At 37.5% G+C, this 12145-nt stretch overlaps 1 pseudogene; it reads right to left on the minus strand.

The window, feature by feature from the left end:
* Nucleotides 1-12145, minus strand: part of LOC112645639 (ectonucleotide pyrophosphatase/phosphodiesterase family member 3-like) — a 43451-nt pseudogene that overhangs the window by 14011 nt on the left and 17295 nt on the right.

A 12145-nucleotide genomic window follows, 5' to 3' on the forward strand; every position in this document is an offset into this window, starting at 1 on the left:
GTCAATAGATTATAAAAATATTGTCAACCAACAAAGATATTTACTGAACTCTTACTGTGTGCCAGGCACCATTCTAAGTACACATTAAATTAACACATTTAATTTTCACAAAAACTCAATAAAGACGGTATTCCCATTTTACAAATGATGCAACAAGCCTAGTGAGTTTAACACAAGAGCACTTGGTGTTATTCTGTATGTTGGCAAATTGAACACCAATAAAAAATAAATTTATTATTAAAAAAAGAATATTTAAAAGATAATAGGTAATAAGAATGTTGTTACAGGCCAGGGACTGTTCTAAATTCTTTCCATGCATTAACTCTTTCAGTTTTTACAACGACACGAGGTGGGTTCCATTATTATAGATGAGGAGACTGAGGTACAGAGAGGTTAAGTGATTTGGCCCAGTCACACAGCCAATAAGCTGCAGGGGTAGGCAGTTTGGGCTATTCACATGTAACAAAAAGAACAGCCACAACCATTTGAAGGAAATTTGTTATGTTCCTGGAACCACTGCAAGTACTCCAGGCTTATGATTATTGTTATTAGATCAGTTTTGTGGGATTTTTTTCTTCCTGTATATCAGCAATACAATCTTGATGTTCAAAAGCTTCTGTGAGTTTATTTTAAAGGATCCCCAAAAGGCAATATTGTGTTTTGTTAGGCCTATACACCAAAGACTTGACCTATTTTCTATTGACTTACTTTGGTCTTCAGGGAGATTAAGCATTTGATTCACATGTTCTAGAGAAGTATTCTACAAGACAACGTGGGCAAGAGAAAGTAATTCAAAGTGATAACACATGTTGTAAAAGGCCATCAGAATTCTTTCTCCAGTCACACCCAAATGTTATACTACTCAACAAAGAGCCAAACCAGCTTGAATTTAAATTCCCATTCTGCCACTTGCTCAGAAATACTTTGTGTGGGAGTCTGCAGATACAAGAAAATGGGGCAAAGCATTTTGACAGCAGCTAGAATCGACTACTAAATTGGCAGGACAACGTCCCTGGGCTTCTCAAGCTAATATGAGTACAACTCACCTGAGGGTCTTGTTAAAATGCAGATTTTGATTAGTAAACCCAGTGAGGCCTGAGATTCTGGATCTCTGATCAGCTTGCAAGTGAAGCAGATGCTGATCCTGTGACCACACTTTGAATAGCAAAGGGCATTCTTAACAGAGAAGAATTTGGACATTTGTAGTCAGGTAGACCAAATTTCTGTGGCCTTGGACAGTTTTCCTAGCCTTTCTGATCCTTCTTTTCTCCTAAAACAGAGACAAAAACATCCACATTGTAATGTTTTATTATGATGATGATGATTTTTTTTTTGATGATGATGATTTTAAATGGCAGTTTCATCGAGGTAAGCTATAGATAAGGAATCCATACCCCTACCCTGATCTTGGCTGTGGATTTGACTTTTATTGGACATATTGACTGGACTTTTTTCTGTTCAAGACTCTTTTGGTCAGCATTTATTTATAAATACTTACTGATCTATGTGGTGTAATGTTACTTTGAGGATTAGAGAAAATCAAGTCTTTGCTGACTCCTGGCTATAAGGAATAATTCTTACCTGAGACAGTGGATACTTATTGAGTTCTACAAAAATATTTTTAATTTGGCATCAGATGCACCTTGACATTGGTTTTAACTTGATGGACTCTTGATAACTGGGCTCCAACTCCATTCTGAAATCCCAGCCCCCATCCTTGTGTTGCAGTAGGGTTGGTCCTTAAATTTGGAACTTCTGTTCTGATCCCATATCTTTGGGGAGTAGGGGGATCTCCTAGCACTGGAACCTCACCTTACTGAGTCTCCTGGGATCTGAAGTCAAGCTCCTGAACTCAGCCAAGTGCCTGATCCACTAAAAAGACCTGTAAGAAAACTTGCAGCTGTAAGAGCGTTCTGTTGATGAAAGAAATCAAAGAGCTCCAAGATTCTACTGTTTTGAAGGGTTAAGGACATTTAGCTCACAAGGGAATTAATAATTTTCAGATAGTAGTTTCTAGTTTACAAAGCATATTCACACACTCAATCTTACAATGTATCTCCTCTCATCTCCAGACAAGTTTCAGAGAAATCACATACATTTACTTAGGTAAATACCTAAACTAGAACACAAACCTGATCATCAGCTACCCTGGTTGTAACCCCGGTTATAGATTTACTTGCCCCTTTACATTTTTATGAATATGTGAAGTTATTACTTACACTTTGTAGCTCAGGGCATGAACAATCTAGAGCATCTGTGGGCAATGCAACAGTAAGGCCACAAACAGAAAACTTTGACGCTTCCTCTGTATGGGATGGCTCATAAAAAGGTACCTTCAGAAGATGGTTTAAACTACCGTGGAGGCCATTGTTTGGTGCTGGTTGAATGTGTAGAAGATCTGTTTTTAAAAATAAGTTCAAAGTAGTTTTATTTTTTTTAAGATTTTATTTATTTATTCATGAGACACACACACACACACACAGAGGCAGAGACACAGGCAGAGGGAGAAGCAGGCTCCATGCAGGGAGCCTGGTGTGAGACTCGATCCCAGGACTCCAGGATCACGCCCTGGGCAAAAGGCAGGCACTAAACAGCCGAGCCACCCATGGATCCCTCAAAGTAGTTTTAAATTAAAAGGCACAACATCTATCTAGGAGATGGGAGAAAACAAAACCTCCTTTAATAAATTCTCTTGTACTGTATCTGCCATCCAAGTTAGTGACTCTTCCCCTCAGGTTTTGTTTTTGGGTTTTTTTTTTTTTTTGGAGGGGTGTTTTTAGAGAGAGGGAGAGAGAGGGGTGAGGTGGGGACAGGGCAGAAGGAAAGGGAGAGAGAAATCCCTCCAAGCAGACTCCCCACTGAGCAGAAAGCCTGATGTGGGGTTCAATCCCACTACCCCAAGACCATGACCTGAGCTGAAACCAAGAGTCAAACTCTTAACCACCACCCAAGCACCACTGCCCTCTCCACCAGGGTGTCTATCACCTCCTCTTTCTAGAGAATGGCCATATTTGTTATAGAAGCTACAGGCACTTCCAGGAACTATTTCTGCTCCTCCAGAAAAAAGTATCATCGCTTAAATGATCACTTTGTTCCTTAAGCATATCCCAGTTTTCTAGCATACAAAGCTATACTTTTATCAAAAACAATTTTGAAGAAGTTAAATAATTAACAATCTTATTTGTAATATATTTGCTTGGTTATATGAAACTTCTCTAAGGGCAGATACCTTTAAAATATTAAACTCATGAATTTTGTGTGATTTTTGGATAGCTTCTATTTTTTTCTACAACAACACAATATACAAATAGTTTACAAACATAGTTCTTTAAGTGGCTCCTGCTGAATACCACCAAATCTCACTTAGAACTGAAATCCTACCTTGTTCCTTCTAAGCCTCTACACAAAGGGCCAACATCCCAGTCCACAAACTCAGCTTGATAATCAAGAGTCTGAGCTGTTAAGACTATAACAAATTATTTTCAAATGGATACTTTATTGTTTCTAAGCCATATTTAATCACCACATGCCTTTGGCAAGATTAGGAATGACAACTGTGAGTGTATTTATGTCAGAACTCCTGCAGCTCAAGGTGAAATTGCAACTTATCCATTTGCCTTGCTTAGATAAATGATTTATCAGTACAATGGTCTGACGTAAGCATGTAGGCAGAAAGGTAGGGGAGATCCCCGAAAATTCTAATTCCTTAAGGTGGTTTTTGTTTTTCTTTTTGTTTTTAAACACTGTTATAATCCCAAGCATCTGTCCATAATAGGGCTTTCTAGCATCCTTTTATGCCAGAAGTTTTTTTCTCTGTCATTACAAAAAAAAAAACAAAAAACAAAAAACAAAAAAAACACTTGAGCTTGAGGGGGTTTTTCCTGCTTTGAAAAGTTTGAAATGGGGATCCCTGGGTGGTGCAGCAGTTTGGCGCCTGCCTTTGGCCCAGGGCGCGATCCTGGAGACCTGGGATCGAATCCCACATCAGGCTCCCGGTGCATGGAGCCTGTTTCTCCCTCTGCCTATGTCTCTGCTTCTCTTTCTCTCTCTGTGACTATCATAAATAAATAAAAATTTTAAAAAAAGGAAAGTTTGAAATGTAATTTTATTTGTCTAAGTTTTATGAAATTTTCAAATAGTGAGTAAGTGGTAGAAAAGCTGGTCTCCTGAGATCTAATGTTTATCATTATCATGAAACAAAGAATTCACTCTTACAGTTCAATCATTCTGAATGATGACTCATTCCCATCTTTTCCAGTTTCTGTCTTAGTACAGAGCACCCACCTCAGAGATTCAGTTTATTACCAATTTCAAAATACATAATTTAAAAAACATATCCATATTTTGATGTTAAATTTATATAGATGTCCTCACTACATACAAGGTTATAGACTTCAATATTTTCAAATGGTTCAATTTCAGTTTTTTCTTTAAAACTGGATCCACATGCCAAGAAGATAGCCTAGGTGGTAATGGTCCTACTGTTATTAGATGCCATCTCAATTCAAAAACAGATGTTGGAAGAGACACAATTTTCCTTCTGTCACAGCTCTCCCAGTTATGACTGAGGCCACTGTAAGGATTTCTTTTCAGATTTGCATGTGATTTTTATATCATTTGCACCTATGATTGGGATCTCAACTATACAATAAATTATCATCTGTATTGTGTTTACTTTTTCTAAATGTACTTGCTTCCACAGCACCTCTTATGCCTACAGATGAGGGGAAACAAGCAACAGTAGACAACCAATGTAAGCACAGTTCTACTATATGTAGACAATATAAATTATAAATTCATCACATAACATCAGATACCCTTATCATAGTCATTTCAAATCATTGTTCAAATATGTTAACACATGGCCAAAAGCTGTTGATGTTTCTAAACACTATGTTTTTTCACAGCTTATACTAACCCACCGATATCTCAAATATATCTCCCCTTTACTTTTAGGGTGAAGAAACCTAAATATTTTTATGTATATTGAATTAACTCATGTTTAACTTAATTATATTACTCATAACACATTTGATACTTTTATATTGTGAAGAACAAGAAGAAAAGTGTCAAACATAAACAATTATTTTGCAATAATGGGGCCAAATACATACATTTTTATAAATATATTTTAATATATTCATATATTATATATTTATATATTTATAAAAGCACTTATTATATATTATAAATATGTATATATATTCAACAGTTGTCCAGGCTGTATAATATATGTATTTTTTTCCAAGATAATTAGCAAAGAACTGGAGGCATAAGTTTTCCTGATACTGATTGACTTAATTATCAAATAATACTCTATTTAATAAAGAAGCACTCTGTCTCCAGAGACTTTTCAAACATTTACAAGGATATATAGCTCATCATGACAATGTTAAAAGGCACTATATTCATAAAGAGCCCAACACATTTTCTTTATTTGGGAAGGGATATGTGTGTGTGTGTGTGTGTGTGTGTGTGTGTGTGTGTGTGTGTACGGAAATAGATAAGACAACCAGGCTGCAAAAACCATAAAGCCTTATCTATGGGGGAATATCAGCTACACTTTATTCATGAGCTCTTCCAAATAGTCTCTTCCCTGGGTTTCTATGACATACTATGTTCCTGGTTTTCTTCCTTCCTTACTGCCTGTACTTGTAGGTGTGTTTGCCAGTGATTCTCTTTCTTTCAACTTTTTCAAGTAGAATTGCTTAGAGCTCAGTACTTGGTCTTTCTTTCTACTCATACTCAGTTTCTGAGGATCTTATCTAGTTGCATATTTTTAAAATAAGTTACATTCCTAAAACCCAAGTTTTAATCTCTGAGTAGATAGACTCTCTTTAGGTGCCTATATAACATCTCTACTTTCATGTCTAATACATATTTTGAACTTCAGATACCCACTTGAACCCTTGCTCCTTCCTCTTGAATCAGCCACAGTCATAGCTTATGAAGGCTCTCTTATCCCCAGCATATCAGGCAGGTTGCCACCTTTGGGCCTTTGCACTGGCTGTTTCCCCAGCCTGGGACACTCGTCCCCTGAATATTTGAAAGGTTGATTTTTTTCACCCTCTTCAAGTCTCTGTTCAAACATCATCTCAATGAATCTTACCTTCTCCACCTTATGTAAAACTGCATACTGCCCCTCTGGTACCCTGAAACACACCCAGTTTCTACCTACTATGCTTTACTTTTATTTCTCATGGCACTTATCCCCTAACATACCAAATAATGTATTTCTTTATTATGCCAATTGTCTATATTCCTCTGTTAGAATGAAAGCTTCATGAGAGCAGAGATCCTTATCTGTTTCATTCAGTGCTGTACACAAGGGTCCTAAAAATTGCCTATCACAAAGTAGGTGCTCAGGACTCCTGGATAGCTCAGCAGTTGAGCATCTGCTGTAGCTTGGGGCGTGATCCCAGAGTCCTGGGATCGAGTCCCACATCAGGCTCCTTGCAGGAAGCCTGCTTCTCCCTCTGCATATGTTTCTGCCTCTCTCTGTGTCTCTCATGAATGAATAAATAAAATCTTCCAAAAAAAAAGTAGGTGCTCAATAAATACTTGTTAAAAAAAAAGCAGTAGGTTACCTCCATGCTCTTAAATTCATTGTTATAACAATGATTACCTCCTCCACAGAATATGTTTTACTCCTTTAAAGAAATATTACATTGCAATCAATACATTGATATGAGATCTTACTGTATACTGAGCTTTAATGGATTTTTATGTAGCTTCTCTTTTATATAATTTTTCTGTCAACGATAGCATAAACATAGTTATTTTTGGACTCAAATTAATAACTAGAGGAACAAACAGAATGGTAGGAGAGAAAGAAGGAGAATCCAGAATCTATAAATAGAATTTAAAAGCCTTTGGCTCTTAGACATTGACAACACAATGATAACAGAGGCACAGATTAAAAAAAAGAAGAAGAATTTGAATATAACATTGTACATTAGTACACATCAATTAAAAATTAATTTAAAATGTTAAAAAAATTGTCTTCAAGCTTACCTGTATCTTTTAGACATTAATTAATGCCCATGTGATTAAGAATAGTTTGACTAATATACTACTTTAAGCATTTCAGTACTTTAGAAACCAGTCTTTGAAACTGGGAAAAAATATTGATTTCTATTTTACACAGGAGATATCTAGGAAAATAGCATAAAATATAAAGAAGAGGGCAGCCCTGGTGGCTCAGCGGTTTAGCGCCGCCTTCAGCCCGGGGTGTGATCCTGGGGACCCAGGATCGGGTCCCACATCAGGCTCCCTGCATGGGGCCTGCTTCTCCCTCTGCCTGTGTCTCTGCCTTTATCTCTCTCTCTCTCTCTCTGTGTGTCTCTCGTGAATAAATAAATAAAATCTTTAAAACATATATATAAAGAAGATGGAAAGTTAATTATAATACTTGGTAAGAAAAGGCTAGTACATTCTCATAAATTCAGACTTTATTTTTAATTTTGGGGTTGCTGTATTACTTGAATGACTTCAAATGTAATTAGTCTTTTGCCTATCTCCTATTTTAGCATTTTAATTCAGCAGTATTAGCAATTTTATACTGTTTGTTTTTATACATGAAAACAAAATATCAATAAATAAACTTAGATTTATTTTTTAAAGTAAAAATGTCATACTGGTTCCAATTAGGTTTCTAATGGGTAAAAGATTCCTCTTTTTTAACAGTTGTCCGGGCTGTTTACAGAGACGGGCTGGGGGCTGCATCACCTCTCACGCACCCCTTGGAGGGACCCCGGCCTCCCTGGAGGCGGTGTGGGCACTCTGTCTTGCTCCGGGCCGCCTGGGGTCTCACCAGCAGGAGTGCCGGCGGGCAGGCCAGTCATCCCAGCGCCTCAGCCCTCGGATCCCGGGCAACAGTAGGTGCTTTCACTCCCTCAGCCTGCAAGGGTCAGATTTGCCATAGAAACGACGACCTCTACTGTTTTCTTTTGTGTTTTGATAAACACTGAGGAAGCTGGAGCTGTACAACTTTATCTTGGGGAAGTCCTCAGAACTGGTTTATTTGGTGTCGTGTAACCTCTTTCTGCTTTCAATACACGATTAGTAATAAAAAAAAAAAAAAGAGAGAGAGAGAGAAAGAGAGATTTGTCTCATTTACTTTCCTACTACCCACCTCAGGTAAATACACAAGCACACAATGTTTTTGTTTTTGCATTGTAGGCAGGACTTTAATTTAGTGTCTTAAAAAAAAATCAACTTTCAAAACATTCATAAGTGACTCTCACTCATCTTAAATAAAAATAAATCACAAAATGGAAAATAAATCACAACACTGAGCAGGCTACACTCAATGCTACCTAAAAGAGGGAAGAAAGGAAAGGCTAAGGACTATCTAGAATGGGGAAAGCGAGAGGATTCTTATTTATAAGGGTTTTAAATTCAGTTACTCAAAGGTGCCAGTTCATTACCTTGGTTAATTCTAATAAAATTTTTGGCATAAGATTTGTTTAAAATATATACATATTTTTAAAGATTTTATTTATTCATGAGAGACACAGAGAGAGAGAGAGAGAGGCAGAGACACAGGCAGAGAGAGAGAAGCAGGCTCCATGGAGGGAGCCTGATGTGGGACTCAATCCCAGACCCCAGGATCAAGGCCCTGAGCCAAAGGCAGACACTCAACCACTGAGGCACCCAGGCATCCCTAAAATATTTTAAAAGATAAAAAGTATTTTTTTCTTTATTACATAGATATTTGCAAGATTATTGGAACTATTTGGGTATAATTAAGTTTTAAATTCTGTGTGGGAGGCTAGAGTATTCATTAATGAAAGAAAAAAGGGTCTTTAGAACTAAGTCATTGGTAAAATTTTCTAAAATGGATCCTTTCTATATTTTCAGAAAAAGACTTTTAAAAAATGTTTTCGACTTCTAACCCAACTCAATTAGAAAGCTTTAGTTAATACTAAAGTCAATACTTATTCAGAGATTAAAGATGAGAAATAGTGTTTGAAAAACACTATTTTCTATTCTTCTCAAGTGAAAATTTTAGAAATTTACTCTTCTAACTGCTCATGTTTATGCTTTCCAATCATTAATTTGACTCTGGAAATTACATATGGAAAAATAGAAGCTAGCATTTGGAAAAAATGAGTTGATTCTATCTGTCATGATTTAGCTCAACTTCCAAGTACCATATGAAATCTTCTGGAACAAATTCTCTTTTATCTTCTCAATGTCTAATTAATAAAGTCGAAATCAAGGCCAGTTCCTCTGCCACAGGTGAGTGATGACACAGATGGGAGATGAGTAAGACTTACTTCCTGACCCCAGGAGAGTCCTAGCCACCTATGTAGAACCTTTCACATTTTCCCCTGCTCTCCTCTTCTGCCACCATTCTAAGCTGACCCGAACAAAGTTCCTAATTGGTTATCCTAACTCCAAACTTCAGAATCTTCCCACAAAGAGCACGTGTGCGCACGCGCACATACACATACACACACCTACTATTATTGAACATTGTTAGCTCTCTGAAATGCAACTCCACACATCCACATATTCACCTCCAGCCACATTGTATCCACCAATGTGAATTTTCTTTACAGTCAAAGTCACACTATTTAGTCATGACAGTTGGATCCTTCAGAAGGAAAGCAGCTTCCTTCATCGGAACCTAGTCCTGTAATCTATTTCTACACTTCCTTGTCCCAGAGCAACTGCTGGCTTTAAAAAAGATGTCCCACTACTCTGGGTAGAGTATTTCAAGACAGAAGCACTTCTGAGATTATACAGCCTGACAGTGCTCAAGGCTTGGTCAGCAGATGGATGTTTTCCAGTCAAGAAAAATGGCCCATTTCCTTCTGCAGATAGAGCCTCCAGTCAGAGCTCAGTGAGCTAAGCAAGGGTTATGCTTCTATTGCCTCTCATCTTGGCTGAGTGCCTCTGGACAATGCACAGACTGCACAAAGCTTGGGGCAGACCTGCTGTATGTGACAGCATTTAGCCTAACCCATCCTGACTCTTCAAAGCCCATACCAAGGGCAGCCCAGGTGGCTCAGTGGTTTAGCACCGCCTTCAGCCCAGGGCCTGATCCTGGAGACCTGGGTCAAGTTCCGAGTCAGGCTTCCTGCATGGAGCCTGCTTCTTCCTCTGCCTGTGTCTCTGTCTCTCTGTCTCTCTGTCTCTCTCTCTCTTTCATGAATGAATAAATAAATAAAATATTTAAAAAAAAATTTTTTTTAAAAAAACCCAGAGCAAGAACCACACCTACCAGGAAGTATCATCTGACCTTCTTTGACATCCACACCTGGGCTGTGTAATCACTCTTTTTGTTTCCTTGTACCTTGTACTTGATCCTAGCTCAGCATTTGTTACACCTGATTATAATTGTTGTCTTCCTCCCTGCCTGCACAAAGATCATTAGGGTGGGGACTGTGCCTATTCCCATTTCTTAGAAAAGTACCTGGGAAGTATTTGTAACTTTCCAATCATAAAATAAAAAGTTATTATTCATGTTCTTTAAGGGAGGCACTTTAACAATATTTCAGCTGTAGTTCAAATAATTGGGTTTCCCCGAATTAGTAAAATCTAAACATTTTAGGCAAAATAAGGATGATAATGGTGGTGATAGGTTACACTAAGTGATGGAATTTGCTGATTCTGGAAAGGAAATCAAATCTAGTCATCAAACGTTGGACATTATAACTAAAGACAGCATACTTTAATGTAGAAACTAGGTAGCCTGACACTTGTGTGTTAAAAGAGTTGGAAGTAGAGTGAACCCAGGACTTAATCAGATGAGACCCCTTGATTGCTCTGGTTAGAGCTGTAATCAACATTTCCCTTGATGTAAATTAGTTTACTTTAATATCAAGGGAGTAATAAAACCAGGCTCATTTTGTGTTACAGATGATGAAAATGAAACCTGAGACATGAATTTAAGTTCTCATAAGTTAGGGTGTGGAGGTGGGTCTTGAACTCTCAGCCTGCTGTTTTTTTTACATCTCACCACTAGCTATTAAATATACAAGGCTTATAATTTGAGACTAGATATTAATTATGATACCCAGATGTACTGTGGTGGCTGGACTCTCCTTCTATAACCCATAGGCCATGTTATAAGATGGATGGGCACTTTCTCATTTTGCATTAATGGCCTCCTAACTTCTTTAATTTCATACTCTCAACAGTAAATATTTGGGTAATTCACCTACATTTGGACATATTTGTTCACATATTATGCACTTAAATTACTAAAAACCTTACATACTTAATATTAGTAAAGCTTAGTCTTTTTAATTCTTCTAGAGAATGCTATGTTGAGTCACACAGTAAAGCCACTGACCTTCCAGAGAAGAGCTATGAAACTCTAAACCCAAGAAGAGAGGCCAGTGCCATCTAGAGGCCAGGGGTGAACATGCACACTCTCCGGATCAGCCGGGTACTGACTGCTTGGGTTTCAGGGTTGTCTCATACAATAGGCTCTACCAAAATCACAGTTCCTCATCCTGCACACACTTATATTAGAGCCCAACTACCTCATTTGTTTTTGCTTCCTCTTTGTGAAACATATCTTTCAAACTCTGAATTCCTATTTTCCTCTGTATCTTCCAGCTTTACATAGCATACAAATAAGGCCAGAAAACAGTAGGATCCTGATTCCATTTAAAGCCACTTATGTACAAGAAAAAAAAAAACCCACTGGAACGAAATATAAAAATAGGAAACATTAGTTAAACTACTAGAAAATGTGTATGTATTTGTTTGCTGGCTTATCATCAGTCTTCTTCATTTGACAAGAATCCTGCCTGTATCCCAAATGCCTAGAACAAGGCCCAGCACATACCATAACACCAATATGATTTTGTGAAACCAGTGAATTAATTGGTTATTTGGAATGAGCCGATTTGGAATGGTTTTTATTTTCTCTACACATAATTATCATTTGCAAATTCTCAACAATCAACATGAATTATAACTAGAAAAAAGAAATAAATGTTAATATCTAATTAGTTAGCTTGGCCTTAGAACCAATAAAGGTGCTCTTTCATAAAAACCATCAAGATGACAAAGATCTCAAAGAGCCATCTAATCAATTACTTACTACCAGCCTGGAAGACAACTGATACTGTCTTTACATCCTGTCTACCCCTGGAAAAAGACCCCATGGGGGTTAGCAATATGC

Source organism: Canis lupus, chromosome 1, assembly GCF_003254725.2.
Source record: "Canis lupus dingo isolate Sandy chromosome 1, ASM325472v2, whole genome shotgun sequence".
Classification (NCBI taxonomy): Eukaryota; Metazoa; Chordata; class Mammalia; order Carnivora; family Canidae; genus Canis; species Canis lupus.